The sequence below is a fragment of the Tamandua tetradactyla genome, chromosome 9 (genome assembly GCF_023851605.1).
Source record: "Tamandua tetradactyla isolate mTamTet1 chromosome 9, mTamTet1.pri, whole genome shotgun sequence".
Classification (NCBI taxonomy): Eukaryota; Metazoa; Chordata; class Mammalia; order Pilosa; family Myrmecophagidae; genus Tamandua; species Tamandua tetradactyla.
The window spans coordinates 92650089-92664016 of record NC_135335.1 but is presented as its reverse complement, the minus strand read 5'-3'; the positions used below and the strand labels follow the sequence as shown (position 1 = coordinate 92664016).

General features: G+C 37.1%; 1 protein-coding gene across 5 annotated transcripts in view; it reads right to left on the bottom strand.

Annotated features, from left to right (window-relative positions):
• The window catches only part of GHR (growth hormone receptor), a 306706-nt gene that overhangs the window by 191899 nt on the left and 100879 nt on the right, over positions 1-13928 (bottom strand). The window contains exon 1 of one of the 5 annotated variants that reach the window (XM_077117080.1): positions 1507-1719. The exons of the other annotated variants lie outside the window; for them this stretch is intronic. The gene's annotated coding sequence lies outside the window, so the exon portion shown is untranslated. Of the gene's footprint in view, positions 1-1506; positions 1720-13928 lie in introns of those variants that run through there. 5 annotated transcript variants of the gene reach the window in all.

Sequence of the window (13928 nt, the reverse complement as noted above, 5' to 3'; positions counted from 1 at the left end):
TTTCTTCAGGCCAAGAGAACAACAGAACTCCTGACTATTTCCCTCAGCATCTCAACATTCATGCATTCAGTTAGTTATTGGATAAGTATTTTGAACTATTATATGCCACACACTTTTCAAGGTGCTTGTGATCAGCGGTAAAAGTCTCTGATCTCATGGAACTGACATTCAACAGGGAGAAAACTTGCAATAAGAAGTAACAAATAAGTGAAAAAGAAAACATATGGGGATAAATGTTATAAAGAAAGCCTATAGAAGGATGTGATAAAGAGGGATGGGGAGGGGCTGACCTAGGTGATTCATATGACAGGGGTCAGGGAAGTCCTGGTAGCGGAGTTGGGACCTCAGTAGCAAGAAGAAGGCAGGTATACCAAAATCTGAGGGCAAAGAATTCTTGGAGAGGGATGATTCCTTTAACCGGCCAGCCCACAGCAAGAATACCAGTGGGGCTGGAAGTTAGTAAGTGAGAAGAGAAGGTCAGAGACATCAGGAGGACCAAAGCTTAGGGCCTTGTAAGAATGGTAAGGAGTTTGAATTTATTCTGACTGCAGTGGAAATCACTGAAGAGTTTTTTTTAAATGAATTATATGACCTGTGTTTTTTTTAAAAAAGATCTGTGGGAATGATGAAGTATAGGGAGATAAGCTGAAATAGGGAAACTATTGCCATAGAACAGAAAAAAAAATGGAGACAGTATGGGTAGGGTGATATTTATGTATAAGGGGAGAAACAGATGGAGTTATATGTGTTTTAAAAGTAGAGCTTACTGGACTTGATGACTTGGACAAGAGAACTGAGCAAAAGAGAAAATTATAATGATCTTGGGCTTAGCCACAGGGTAGCAGGTGGAATCATTTACTGAGATGCAGAGGACCAGGGAAACAGCTTGGGGGAGGATTTAAGAGTTCTTTTTATCCATGCTGAGTTTGCCTGTTAGGTATCCAAACAGAAATTTGAAAGAGGCAGTTGAGGTATACAAGTTTGGAACTGAATGGAGAGGCCAGGCCCAAGGCATGAACTCACTGGCATATGGATGACATATAAGGCCATGGAACCCGATGGAATATCCTAGGGAGAGAGCGTTAAAGAATGATGAGGATGAAGTCCTGGGATCTGCAACCTATAAAGGGAGAGCAGAAGTAGAAGCCAGCAAAAGAGACCAAGAAGGCATATTGTTAGTTCAGAACCATCCCCCCAAACCAAGATGTCAAAGAAAAAAGCATTTTTATAAAGGAGTAATCAACTCTCAACTGTTATGAAAAGGATGGCCAAGATAAACACAACCAAGTACTCGCCACATCTCACCACAACTATAATCACTATCATCAGCAGCAGCATTATCATAACCAACAGTTGTCAAGCACTGCATATGTGCCAGGCACTACACTAAGTACTTTACTGAATTATCTTACTTAATATTCACAATGGCTCTTATGAGATAGGAACTTTTATCATTCTTGTTTTATACATTGGCAAGCTAAGACATACAGAGATTTGTTTACATACCAAGTGCCCTGAAGTTTAATTAGAACCTAGGCAGTCAGACTTCAGCGTTCAGTCCTCATCCTTTACCCCACATCAGTGCCACTCCAAGTGTGAGTTCATACCAGAACTACTTGTTACTGAGACTGTAATGATATAAATATAGAAATGAAGAACAAGCATTTAGAAACATTGTTAGAAATTTGACATTGCCACAACATCGAAATGAGGTGATGTGAAAGTAACAGTCCACAATGGATTGGAAAAGTTTTTAAAAAACGAATAAATCCTTTTACAAATATTATGAGAGAGTCTTCTATACTTTCTTAATAATTCCCACAAACTTCCAAAAAGTAAGTTTCTTCATTAATTCTTTCCTGGCCAAAAATCAGACCTCAGACCTACTGATCCAGAATAATACTGAGGGGCTAAACTAACCACTTGTCTCCTGGTCACCTGTCCTCACTTTATACTTATGATTGCAGAGACTTGGGTCATTGTAACATGCTTTTGGGACTTGGGATAAAACAAGGAAATCTTGGAACAAAAGAATATTTGTGCTTGTAAACATATAAAGTAGTTCGGGGGACATATGTACAGTGGCCCTAATGACCTTGATGTTAAGAGCTACAGTTTCATTCCAGTTTTTTTTCCAGAAGTGATAGATACGACCAGTTTCTCCTGTTTGAAAGCATAGAGGGAGCACATAATTAGAAGGGTCAGTACAGTGGGGTGTGGCTATAAAAGGAACAACAAACAACTGCCCATCCTCATGGGACCTCCGACTATTAATGCCAGAAAGCTTTTTCCCATTCTTCAGTTGATTTTCACAAGATCACAAGAACATTGTATCTCTCCTACTTCTTAACTGCCACTTGATTCTTTGTTATATCATAATGTGTGCAATACCTATTTGAAGATTTGTCTTTTTTCCACTATTAACCTATAAGTGACTTCCTGGCAGAGACTGTGTCTTACTAATTGTTTTCCTCCCATTGCCACACAAATAATAGATGCTCAGTAAATGATAAATTCCCTGAGGTTGGCTGTAGCTTTATTAGCCAAATAGTTTCATTTACAGGTATAGTTTTGGTGCCCAAATAATATAATTCATTTGTTTTGGGGGATAATGGTAAATCTTCAAGAACATTTGTGCTCTCTGTGCTATGCAAAAGAAAAGATAGATTCCAAGCAGTCATCTAAGGTCTGGCATAAAGCCGATGCTCAGTAATGCTTGTTGAATGCATGCATGAATATCTGCATGGACAAATTTATGAACAAATTCCAACAAGAATGACTGTACCCGTAGCCATTTAATTCATATGACAGTGAGTTCCTACTAAAGGCTCAGCAATAAGTGCTGCAGATTCAATGTTGAGTAAAAGAGATACGGGTCCTGCCATAATGGAGTTTTCAATCTAGTAAGGGGGCAGATGTTACTGAAGAGACCATATATATGTGAAGTTAGAATGGTAAACAGCTTTACTCATCGTCTTAACTTGCTTAAGCTTCCATTTTTACACAGAAAACTACAAAGAAGAAACAAAAAACAACTAAGATAGGTTGACCAACAACCTTCGTGGTGCTACCTCAATGGGAAAGGAGGAACTGTGATAAACAAGTCATGTTTACACCAGCAAGACTGCTTATGTTCACCAGATAGGCCCATTCCTACACAGAAATCCCACCTGAGTAGTGTTTTGAAGATTTAGAAATCATGACCCAAGGATATTCTGCCCCAGACAACTTACATAGCTCACATCTTCCTTCCTCCCATCTCCCCATTCTCCCATCCCCTTTCTTTGTTCTAAGCAGCTATGTAAACTGTTTCCCTGCCACTTTGTTTTGAGCAGCAACTTTCTTTAGTTCTGCTCCACATGCATGCCACTTAGCTTAATAAACATATTCTGTACTCCATTTTCAGAGTCTATGCATTCTGTTCTGAACTCAACAATATATGTTTTTATAAGTGCTATTAAGGAAAATATGATCTAGTATGAGAATCATGGAAGGCTTCTTTTCGAACCGCCTGAAAGAAAAGGTCAACTTTATTCAAAATGAGGATGAAAATAATCATGAAGTCTTTTTAGAAACTAGGCCTGTATATAAAGAACAAATTGGTCAAAAAAGGTAGCAGTTGATGATAGCTGAAGTTACAGCTTGGTAATTGGGCATGGTTACTGAGAGAATATGTGGAATCTCCCTGGTTAGTAACATTTAAAATACACAAGAGCTCTTTATGTTTGTCTTGATTTCATGTGGTCTCCACACAATCAAGACACAAGACAAAAGGATGTACTCAATGAACTATATTTGTCTTCTGCAGACGTTCCTTACCATACCGTGATTCTTTTACTAGTCCTAAACACTTCAAATGTAACAGCTCAGCTAGTTTCCTGAGGTGTACCAGGAAAAAGAGAAATTTACTTTATGGCTGAAAAACAGTGCATCCCCCTTATTCTCCCATAATGCAGGAAAGACAGTGGAGTGAAATTTTGGTCAAACTATCCAAAAAGTTTTGGGCTAAGGAAAAGCGTGGAAAAATTCAAGCTCAAAGGAGAAATTTCCAGAAATTTAAAAGCAAGTGAAAGCAGAGGGTTATAACAGTTCAGTTTTTGCTGCCAGGAACAAAGTATATACGATATTATTTATTGCTGAAAGCTTTTCAGAGAAGCAGCATCTGGTTTCAGTGAGGTCTTGCTTTCATCCCATCCAGCAGTTGGACTGAGCACTTCAGCACAGGGAGGTTAATCAATTTGCCAAGGTGACACAGCAAGCTAGTGACTTTTTCCAGATTAGACCACAAGAGTCTCCTGGCTCCCTGGATGCCAAAAATAAGTCACATGGCAGAGAGTTTAATACTTTTTTAATGACTCTAACTCGATTCTTCAGTTTTGATTTTATATTTGTGTTTTTATTTTCAGAGTTCCAAAGAATCATTCATTCTCACTTTACCACATTTCCCCAGTGGGAAGATCAGATATCAGCTTAGTTCCCTGTGAATGCCAAAACTCCTATCCCCTTCAGCTAGGATTTATTCATCTAGGTTGAGCGTGCTAATGGCAGAAGAAGTCAGAGAAATGTGAGGACCACTCACACTGGGACAGAGGAACCATCTAAAGGTAGCTAATTCTGAACAGAGAAGTTGGGCACTCTGCCTTGGTCATTTCAAATGTGACTCTCTGAGGCAGGAGAAAAGCTGGTGACGATGAAATTAATGCTTCCAAAAGAAAGCACCCTAAACTTTTACCTCCTTTGAGCCATTTTCTCTACATACAGCACCCCGATTAGAGAAAATGTGTTCCTCCATGCCATTTGCATATATCAGCCATACCAATGGGAGAAAAGGAGGTTCTGTTGTGCAGGCAGAACTTATATCCCAAGAAAAACATGTTATTTGAGGGTTTTTTGTTGTTGTTGCAAACAATGGTAAAACATTTAAAAGCTCTGACATTAACTTAATAGATACTCAGGTTATATACCAATCACCATCTTTTTGCTCCCTTTATGTATGTGTGCATGTGTATGTGTGTACACAATAAATTATTAGTATCATGAATTCAGAAGGCCATTTGGCCATTTTTAGGGAAAAGAGAGATTGGAGGAGAGAAAAGAAAAAAGAGTATAACCATTCTTTTTTTCGCATGGGCAGGCATCAGGAATCGAACCTGGGTCTCTGGAATGGCAGGCGAGAATTCTGCCACTGAGCTACCGTTGCACCGTCCTAACCATCCATTTTTACATCTTAATTTCAAGCAGATGGATGCCAATCTAACATGAGAAGAACATCAAACTGAGAGAACTGAGCTAGCTGGTCAGGTGAATGACTATGGCATAGATTAGAACAGCCAAAAGAATATCAAGAAGGGAACAAGACCTCATTTAATAAGAATATCCTGCAATGTCAATAGGCAGGGCATGGCATCAAGAGAAAACAAGCAAGATTTTGGAGTCCACAACAATGCCCAGAAGTCATGCTGATTTAATAACTAAAACACAGGTCTACTATGAGTGACACCACCCTAACTTCACTTTCAGTCCATATGAACAATATCACTAGGGAACATAAGACAATTTTGTTACAATGGGATTTAGGAAACATTTGTTTAAAATTTATGCAGATGTCAAGACACTACATGAATGCAGAAAATATCACTTTATTCTTTGCTTACATCATGACTTTCTTTTTTAGGTGTACAGAAAAGAAGGCCTTAGCCATAAAGAAATGCCTAAGCATATGGACATTTGAAGCATATGGACTGATGCTCTGGTTTACATAAGCATGCCATTTGCCTTTAACTTATTATTCCAAGGGATAGTCATACTAATTTTTTGAGGGAGAGTATCAGATAATTATCTGTCATGTTATTATGTGAGCATTTTTTATTTTTAATTTTTATTCTACTAATATATAAGACCTACAATGTCCCCTTTAACCACATTCATATATATATATATAATTCAGTGCTGCTAATTATACTCACAATAATGTGCTTACATTTCCAAAACTTTATAATGAAACTAAACAGAAATTCTGCATAAATTAAGCATCAACTCCCCATTTTCTATCCCCAATCCAATCCCAGTATTGGGGGTAACCCATGTTAGACTCTAACTCTTGAGTTTGCTTATTTAGTTCCTATCATTGAGATCATAAAATATTTGTCCTTTTGTGTCTGGCTTATTTCACTCAACACAATGTTCTCAAGGTTCATCCACATTGTCCCATGTATCAGGACCTTTATGGCTAAATAATACTCTATTGCATATATCACATTTGTTTACCCATTCATCATTATGAACATCGGTGTGTAAATACCTGGTCCAGTCCCTGCTTTCAATTCTTCCGGGACTAATACCTAGCAGACGGATTGCTAGATCATATGGTAATTCTGTACTTAGCTCTGTGAGGAACTTGCAGACTGTCTGACACAGCAGCTGCACTGTTTTACATTCCCACCAGCAATGAATGAGTGTTCCTATTTCTCCACAACCTCTTCAACACTTGTAATTTCTCATTTTTTAAAAAACTAGTGGCCATTCTAGTGGGTGTGAAATGATATCTCATTCTGTTTTTGATTTGTGTTACCATAATACCTAGTGATTCTGAGCATCTTTTCATGTGCTTTTTTTTTTTTTTTTTTAGCTATTTGTATACCCTCTTTGGAGAAAGATATGTTCAAGTCTTTTGCACATTTTTTCATTGGTTGTCTGTCTTTTTATTGTTGAGCTGTAGGATTTCTTTATCTATTCTGGATATTAAAACGTTATCTGCTATGTGGTTTCCAAATATTTTCTTCCATTGTGCATGTTGTTTTCTCATTTTTGTGACAAAGTCCTTTGAGGCACAAAAGTTTTAAATTTTGAATGGATCCCATTTACCTATTTTTTCTTTCATTGCTTGTGCTTTGAGTGTAAAAGTCTAAGAAACTATTTGCTAACACAAGATCCTGAACATGCTTCCCTATATTTCTTCTAGGAGTTTAAAGTCCTGGAGCTTATATTTAGGTTTCTGATCTATTTTGAGTTAATTTTCTACATGGTATGAGATAAGAGTTCTCCTTCTTTCTTTTGCAAATGGATATCCAGTTCTCCCAGGATCATTTATTAAAGCGACTATTCTTTCAAAGTTGAATGAACTTGGTAACCTTGGCAAAAATCAATTGGTTATACAGTGAGGGCCTCTTTCTGAACTCTCAGTATGATTTCATTCATCAATATATCTATCCTTGTGCCAGTACCATGCTGTTTTGACCACTGTAGCTTTGTAATAAGTTTAAGTCAGGAAATGTGAGTCCTCCAACTACATTCTTTTCAAGATGTTTTTGGCTATTCATGGTTACTTAACCTTCTAAAGAAATCTGTAAATCATTTTGGTAGAATTGACATTCTAATGATATTTAGTCTTCCATTCCATGAACTCAGAATGTCTTTCCAGTTATTTAGGTCTTTGGTTACTTTTGACAATGTTTTGTCATTTTCTGTATATAAGTCCTTTAAACCCTTGGTCAAATTTATTCTTTTAGTTGCTATTGTAACTGGAATTTTTTCTTGATTTCCTAATAAGTTTCCTCATTACTAATGTATACAAACACTACTGATTTTTGCATGTTGATCTTGTACTCAACCAATTTGCTGAATTCATTTATTATTAGTTCAAGGGGCTTTGTTGTACTTTTGGGACTTTCTATATATAGAATCACGTAATCTGCAAATAGTGAAATTTTTACTCCTTCCTTTCCAACTTGAATGCCCTATTATATCTTTTTCTTGCCTAACTAGTCTGCCTAGAACTTTCAGTACAATGTTGAATAACAGTGGTGATAGGGGGCATCCTTGTCTTGTTCAAACCTTAGAAGGAAAGTTTTTTGTCTTTCACCATTGATGATGTTAGCTGTTTTTTTTTTGTTTGTTTGTTTGTTTTTCATGACCTTCTATTCCTATTTACTAAGTGTTCTGATCAAGAAAGGATGCTGGATTTTGTCAAAATTTTCTGTGTCCATTGAGGTGAACATGTGGTTGTCCCCTTCCTTTTGTTAATGTGGTATACTATATTGATTGATATTCTTAAGTTGAACTACCCTTGAATTCCTGGGATAAAAGCCATTAAATCATGGGGTATATTTCTTTTAATGTGCTTTAGGATTTGGTTTGCCAGTATATTGTTGAGGAGTCTTACATCTATATTCATAAGAGAAATTGGCCTGTAATTTCCTCATTTATCTGGCTTTGGAAATATGGCGATACTGATCTCATAGAATGAGTTAGGTTCTATTCCATCCTCCTCAATTTTTTTGAAGAGTTTGAGCAGAATTGGTATTAATTTTTCTTGGAATGATTAGAAGAATTCACCTGTGAAGCCATTTGTTACTGGGCTTTTCTTTGTTGGGGTAGTTTTTAATGACTGATTCAATCTCTTTACTTGTAATTGGTCTGCTGAGGTGTTCTACTTCTTCTAGAGTCCGTGTATATTGTTCATGTGTTTGTAGGAAGTTTTCCTTTTCATCCAAAATGTCTAGTTTGTTGGCATAGAGTTGTTCATACTTTGCTCTTACGATCCTTTTTATTTCTGTGGAGCCAGAAAAATGTCAGTAATGTCCGCACTCTCATTTATATTTTTTTAATTTGAATCCTGTCTCTCTTGTGTTTTTTCTTTTTCAGTCTAGCTGAAGGTTGGTCAATTTTATGGATTTTTCAAAAACCAAATTTTGGTCTTTGTTAATTTTCTCTGTTTCTTTTATTGTCAGTTTCATTGATTTATGCCATAACTTTTATTATTTCTTTCCTTCTGCTTGCTTTAGGATTAGTTTCAAGTTCTTTTTGTAATCTCTCCAGGTGTGCAGTTAGATCTTTGATTTTAGTTGTTTCTTCTCCCATGTAGGTGGTTAGGATTATAAATTTCCCTTTCAGCACTGCCTTCACTATCACCTTCACTATACCCTATAAGTTTTGACATGCTGTGCTCACATTTTCATTCATTTCAAGATATTTAATGATTTCCCTTGCAATTTTTTCTTTGATCCACTGATTTTGTTTATGAATGTGTTATTTAACTTCCATATTTTTGTGGATTTTCCAATATACTTCCTGGTGTTGGTTTCCAGCTTCGTTCCATTATGGTCAGAGAAGATGCTTTGCATAATTTATTAAGACTGGTTTTGTGACCCAAAATGTGGTCTATCCTCGAAAACTGTCCATGTACATTTGAGAATATATATATACACAAACACACACATACACACGCATATGTATCCTGCTGTTTTGGGGTACAATGTTACATAAATTATGCTATCATTCAGGTTCTCTGTTTCCTTATTGATGTTCCAACTAGACTTTCTATCTACTGATGAAAGTAGTATGTTGAAATATACAACTATTATTATCGAGGTGCCTATTTCTCCACTTTTTCTAGTATTTGCCTCATACATTTTGGGTCACGGTGGCTAGCTGCAAAAATATTTGATTGTCATTGCTTTTTTTGTAGATTGCCCATTGTATTAATATATAGTGTCCTTCTTTGTCTCCTGTAACAGCTTTTGACTTAAAGCATATTTTGTCTGATATTAATGTAGCTACTCCAGCTCTTTTTTGGTTAGTATTTCCATGGAATATCTTTTTCCCTCTTTTCATTTTCAACCTATTTATGCGTTTGGGTCTAAGGTGAGCCTCTTGCAAACACCATATAGGTGGATTGTACCTTTTCTATGCATTCTGCCAATTTATGCCTTTTGATCGAGGAGTTTAATCCATTAACATTCAGTGTTATTACTGTAAAGACAATATTTACTTCAGCCACTTTGTCCTTTGGTTTTTTTGGTTTGTTTCTTTGCTTGTTTTAACATGGGCAGGCACACGGAAATGAACCTGGGTCTCTGGCATGGCAGGTGAGAACTCCACCACTGAGCCACCCCACCATTGCCTTGTCCTTTGGTTTTTATGTCATATCTTTTTTCCCCCCTGTTTTTTCCTTTACTGCAACCTCCTTTTCTGCACAGTTGGTGTTTTGTGAATTATTTGACTTGTCCTTTTCTCATTCATGTTTCTGTCTTTTTTTTTTTTAATATGCTGTATGGCGGGGTCACATTTCATTATTTTTCCATGTGAGTATCCCATTATTGCAGCACCATTTGTTGAATTTTTGTTCATTTGTTTTTTGCTTGTTTGTTTGTTTTTGGGGAACAGTGTGGACTGGGAATTTAACCCAGGTCTCCCACACGACAGGTGAGAATTACTGAACTACCCTTGCACCCCGTTTCTGTCTTTTTTAAAAAGTAATTTCTTTGTGGTTATCCTAGAGTTTATGTTATACAATCTATATCTATATACTAATTTGAAAAGATACCAACTTAGCTTCAATTAAATACACCTTTTCTGCTTCCATGTCCCTCTGTTTCCCCCTTTATGTTGTTTTTGTCCACTGTGGTAGTTAGGTTCAAGTGTCAACTTGGGCAGGTGATGGTGCCAGTTGTTCTGTTGCTGTGGAATTAAATCATCAGCCTATGAAATTCATCTGTGCCTGATTATACCTGCAGTCAGCTAAGGGGAGTGGCTTCTGCAATGAGTGATGTTGAATTTAATGACCTGGAGGCATAAAAGAGAGGGGTCAGAAGGGAGCTCAGTACAGCCCAGCAGAGCTCAGCAGCAGCCCAGCACACTACCACTTAGTGCTCACAGCCAACTCAGACCCAGATGTTTGGAGATGCAGGAAGGAAACACCCTTCCAGAAAGCTGTTTGAACCCAGAAGCCAGAAGAGAGGACCAGCAGACCTCACCGCGTGCCTTCCCAAATTAATAAATTTGTAACTAAATAAATTTCCTTTATAAAAGCCAGTCCGTCTCTGGTGTATTACATTCCAGTAGCCTCAGCAAACTAAAACACCCACTTTACCACTTTATATTTTGAATATCCATGATCAGGATATAGACCTTTTGCTTGTTCAATTTTATTCTGACTCTTAGAGGAATTAAAAAGTAAAGTTTATATTAAAGACAGTACTGTTCGGTTTTGCATTTACCTGTTTAGTTATATTTCTTTACACTATTTAAGTCATGTGCTCTTGTCTTTTTTTTCTCAACCTGTAAGACTCCCTTCAGTAAGTCCTGTAGGGAAAAATTCTTGTAAGACTTTTGTTGACGAACTATCTGTTTCTGTTTATCTGTGAATATTTTAAATTCTCCGTCATCTTTGAAGGCCCATTTTGCTGGATAAAGAATTTTTGGCTAGCAGTTTTGCTCTTCTAGCACCTTAAATCTATCATACCACTGCCTTCACAACCCTTGATTTCTGATGAGAAACTGGCACTTTGACTTACTGAAGATCTCTTGCATGTGATGATGATGTTTCTTTTATTTGTGCTTTCAGAATTCTCTCTTTATCCTTGGGGTATTTGACATTCTGTTTAGTATGTGCATCAAATCAGGATTATTAGGATTTATTTTGGAGTATGTTGCTCTTCTTGGACATGCATATTTCAATTTGAGCCATTATTTCCTCAAATATTCCTTCTGCCCCTTTCCCCTTCCCTTCTGGGACATCCATAAGGTATACAGTTTTGTGCTTCACACTGTCACTCAAATCCCTAAGACACTGCTCAATTTTTTCTCTTCTTTTCTCTCTCTCTTTTTCTAATTGTACAATTTCAATTGTCCTTTATTTTGGTTCCCTGATTCTTTCTTCTGCCTTTTCAAATCTGCTATTGCTTCCCTCCAGTGTATTTTTAATCTCTATTATGTGACGTTCATCCCCATAATTTCTGTTATCATTTCTTTTTTATACTTGCAAATTCTCCTTTTTGCTCAATACATTGTTTTCTTAATATTCTTTAGCTCTATATCCATATTGTTCTTCATCTCCTTGAATTGACTGAGAAAATTTGTTTAAATTTCTTTGATTGTTTGTTTCAAATTCCATCTCTCCTCTGAAGTTTTAATTTGTCCCCTCGACTGAGCTATATCTTCCTGTTTCTTGGTATGGCTTCTAATTTTTGCTGAGGTCTAGGCATCTTCTTATCTTGATGAGTTGACTCTGGAAGGCAGCTTCTCCCTCTTGTCTAGGGTTTTATTGTTGATTGGCTTTTTGGTTAAGTCTCTTCTTTGATGCTTGGTCCAACTTATTCTAGACCTTTAGAGTAGTCTATTTAACTGTTTATATTTTCTCAGCTTTTCATGTGACCTTTGCTTCCTGTCTTATAGCAAGCAGTTCTGTTTAAATTCCCATCCCCCCTTTTTTCTGCATCTGGTTTCCTCTCTATTAGGATAACCTGTCCTGGGGAGCCAGATGGAGTAAATTTAAAAAGACGGGTCACTTTAGAAAAGTCTGTTTTGTGTTTACGTGATCCAGCCAACAGAAATTGGATTGAGTGAGCACATCTTTTGCCAGCAGTTCTGCCATGGGCTGTTTCCCCATTCCCCCACCTCCAGGGTTGGGGGACCCCTTTTGTATGTGGTGTAAAGGCTTGTTCTCTGCCCTGGATCTCTGTAGATTTCAGCCCCTGAGCCTGGATAAACATGGGGTTCTAATTTTCTGCTGGGAGTGGCTCTGTAGTCTGTGTCCATGGTGGGAGGGACCCAGAGCACTGCCTCTGCATGACTCCTAAGCAGCACAGGTTCAAGTAATGGGGAGGGTAATGGATCAGCAGGTCCAGGATGGAAATTTCCTACCTGATAGTTTTCTTTTTTCTTTGATTCAGTGTTTGTGGAGTCCTTCTCCAGTCTCTGCTATTCTACAGAGTTCTAAGCAAGTGGCACTTTGTCCTTTTATTTACTGATTCTCTTGGGAGGCATTATTAGGGGATGTCATATCACCATGTTATCGAAGTCACCCGCCATGCTAATTTTAATAGTGTACTTATTCACTCAACATTTTTTGAGTGCCTAATATGTGTCAGGTACTTATTTAGGCCCAAAGATTATAGCCATTAATAACATAGCCATAAACCACATCCTTACTCTCATGGAATTTCCAACCCAGCAGCTGTATTTTATTTCAAAGTTCAGTTATTTTTGTTTTTATATAAAAATCCATTAAGTTTGAGTTTTAAAAAGGAAACCTCCATCTAAGGAAAATTCTTAAGCTATCATTGACTTTCTAAAACTTATTTTCTCAACTCTTTAATTGGTCCATTGGCATTAAAATCATAGTTATTTTATTTCTTAGAGCAAAGAACAATGACATGATAAAAGCATTCTTTTTTTTTTTGCTTAGAGAAGATGGGTTTCCAAATAAGAAATGTCTAATGAGTTAACTAGTAGGCTTGGCTACTACATTACAAATTTGATGTTGTATCAAAATCAGGGAAGAGAGATTGAAAAAGATGTCTCCAAATATTAAACTTAATCCTTTTTTCACCAAAAAACAAAAACTAAAACAACAAACCCTGACATCCCTAGCAAGCACTGATAAATAATCATCAATTCAGGCAACCAAATGCAAACAAATGGGTTTTCAAAGTTTGCCCAAGCACCCGCCAATAAAATACCCTGACTGTGCCAACAGGGATCAGTCTGACCTCAGGGGACACCAGGCAATTGTCCAGAACATAAAGACAACAGTTGTACACTTTTGCTTCTATATAAGCTCCAATCTTCTCTTGTTATGCTCCGAGGTTTGCAGTCATGTGAGTGTACCTATACAGCTTTTCTTTGGAAAGAAATTAGGAATTGGCCATTTTATACTTTGGATGCTTCCACTTTCTTTCTCTCCATCCCCCCTTCCCTCATTTCCTCTCTCCTTTCCTCTCTTCCTTCTACTCTTTCTCCCCTGCTTTCCCTCTAGGCCCAGATAACAGGTCTAAGCTCTTTACATGATTTTTAAAAATATTTTTATTGAGAAATATTCACACACATATGGTCCATCCATCACTGACCAACAATATCATCCCATGGTTGTGCATTCATCACCATGATAATTTGTAGAACATCACTCCAGAAAAAGAAATAAAAAGAAA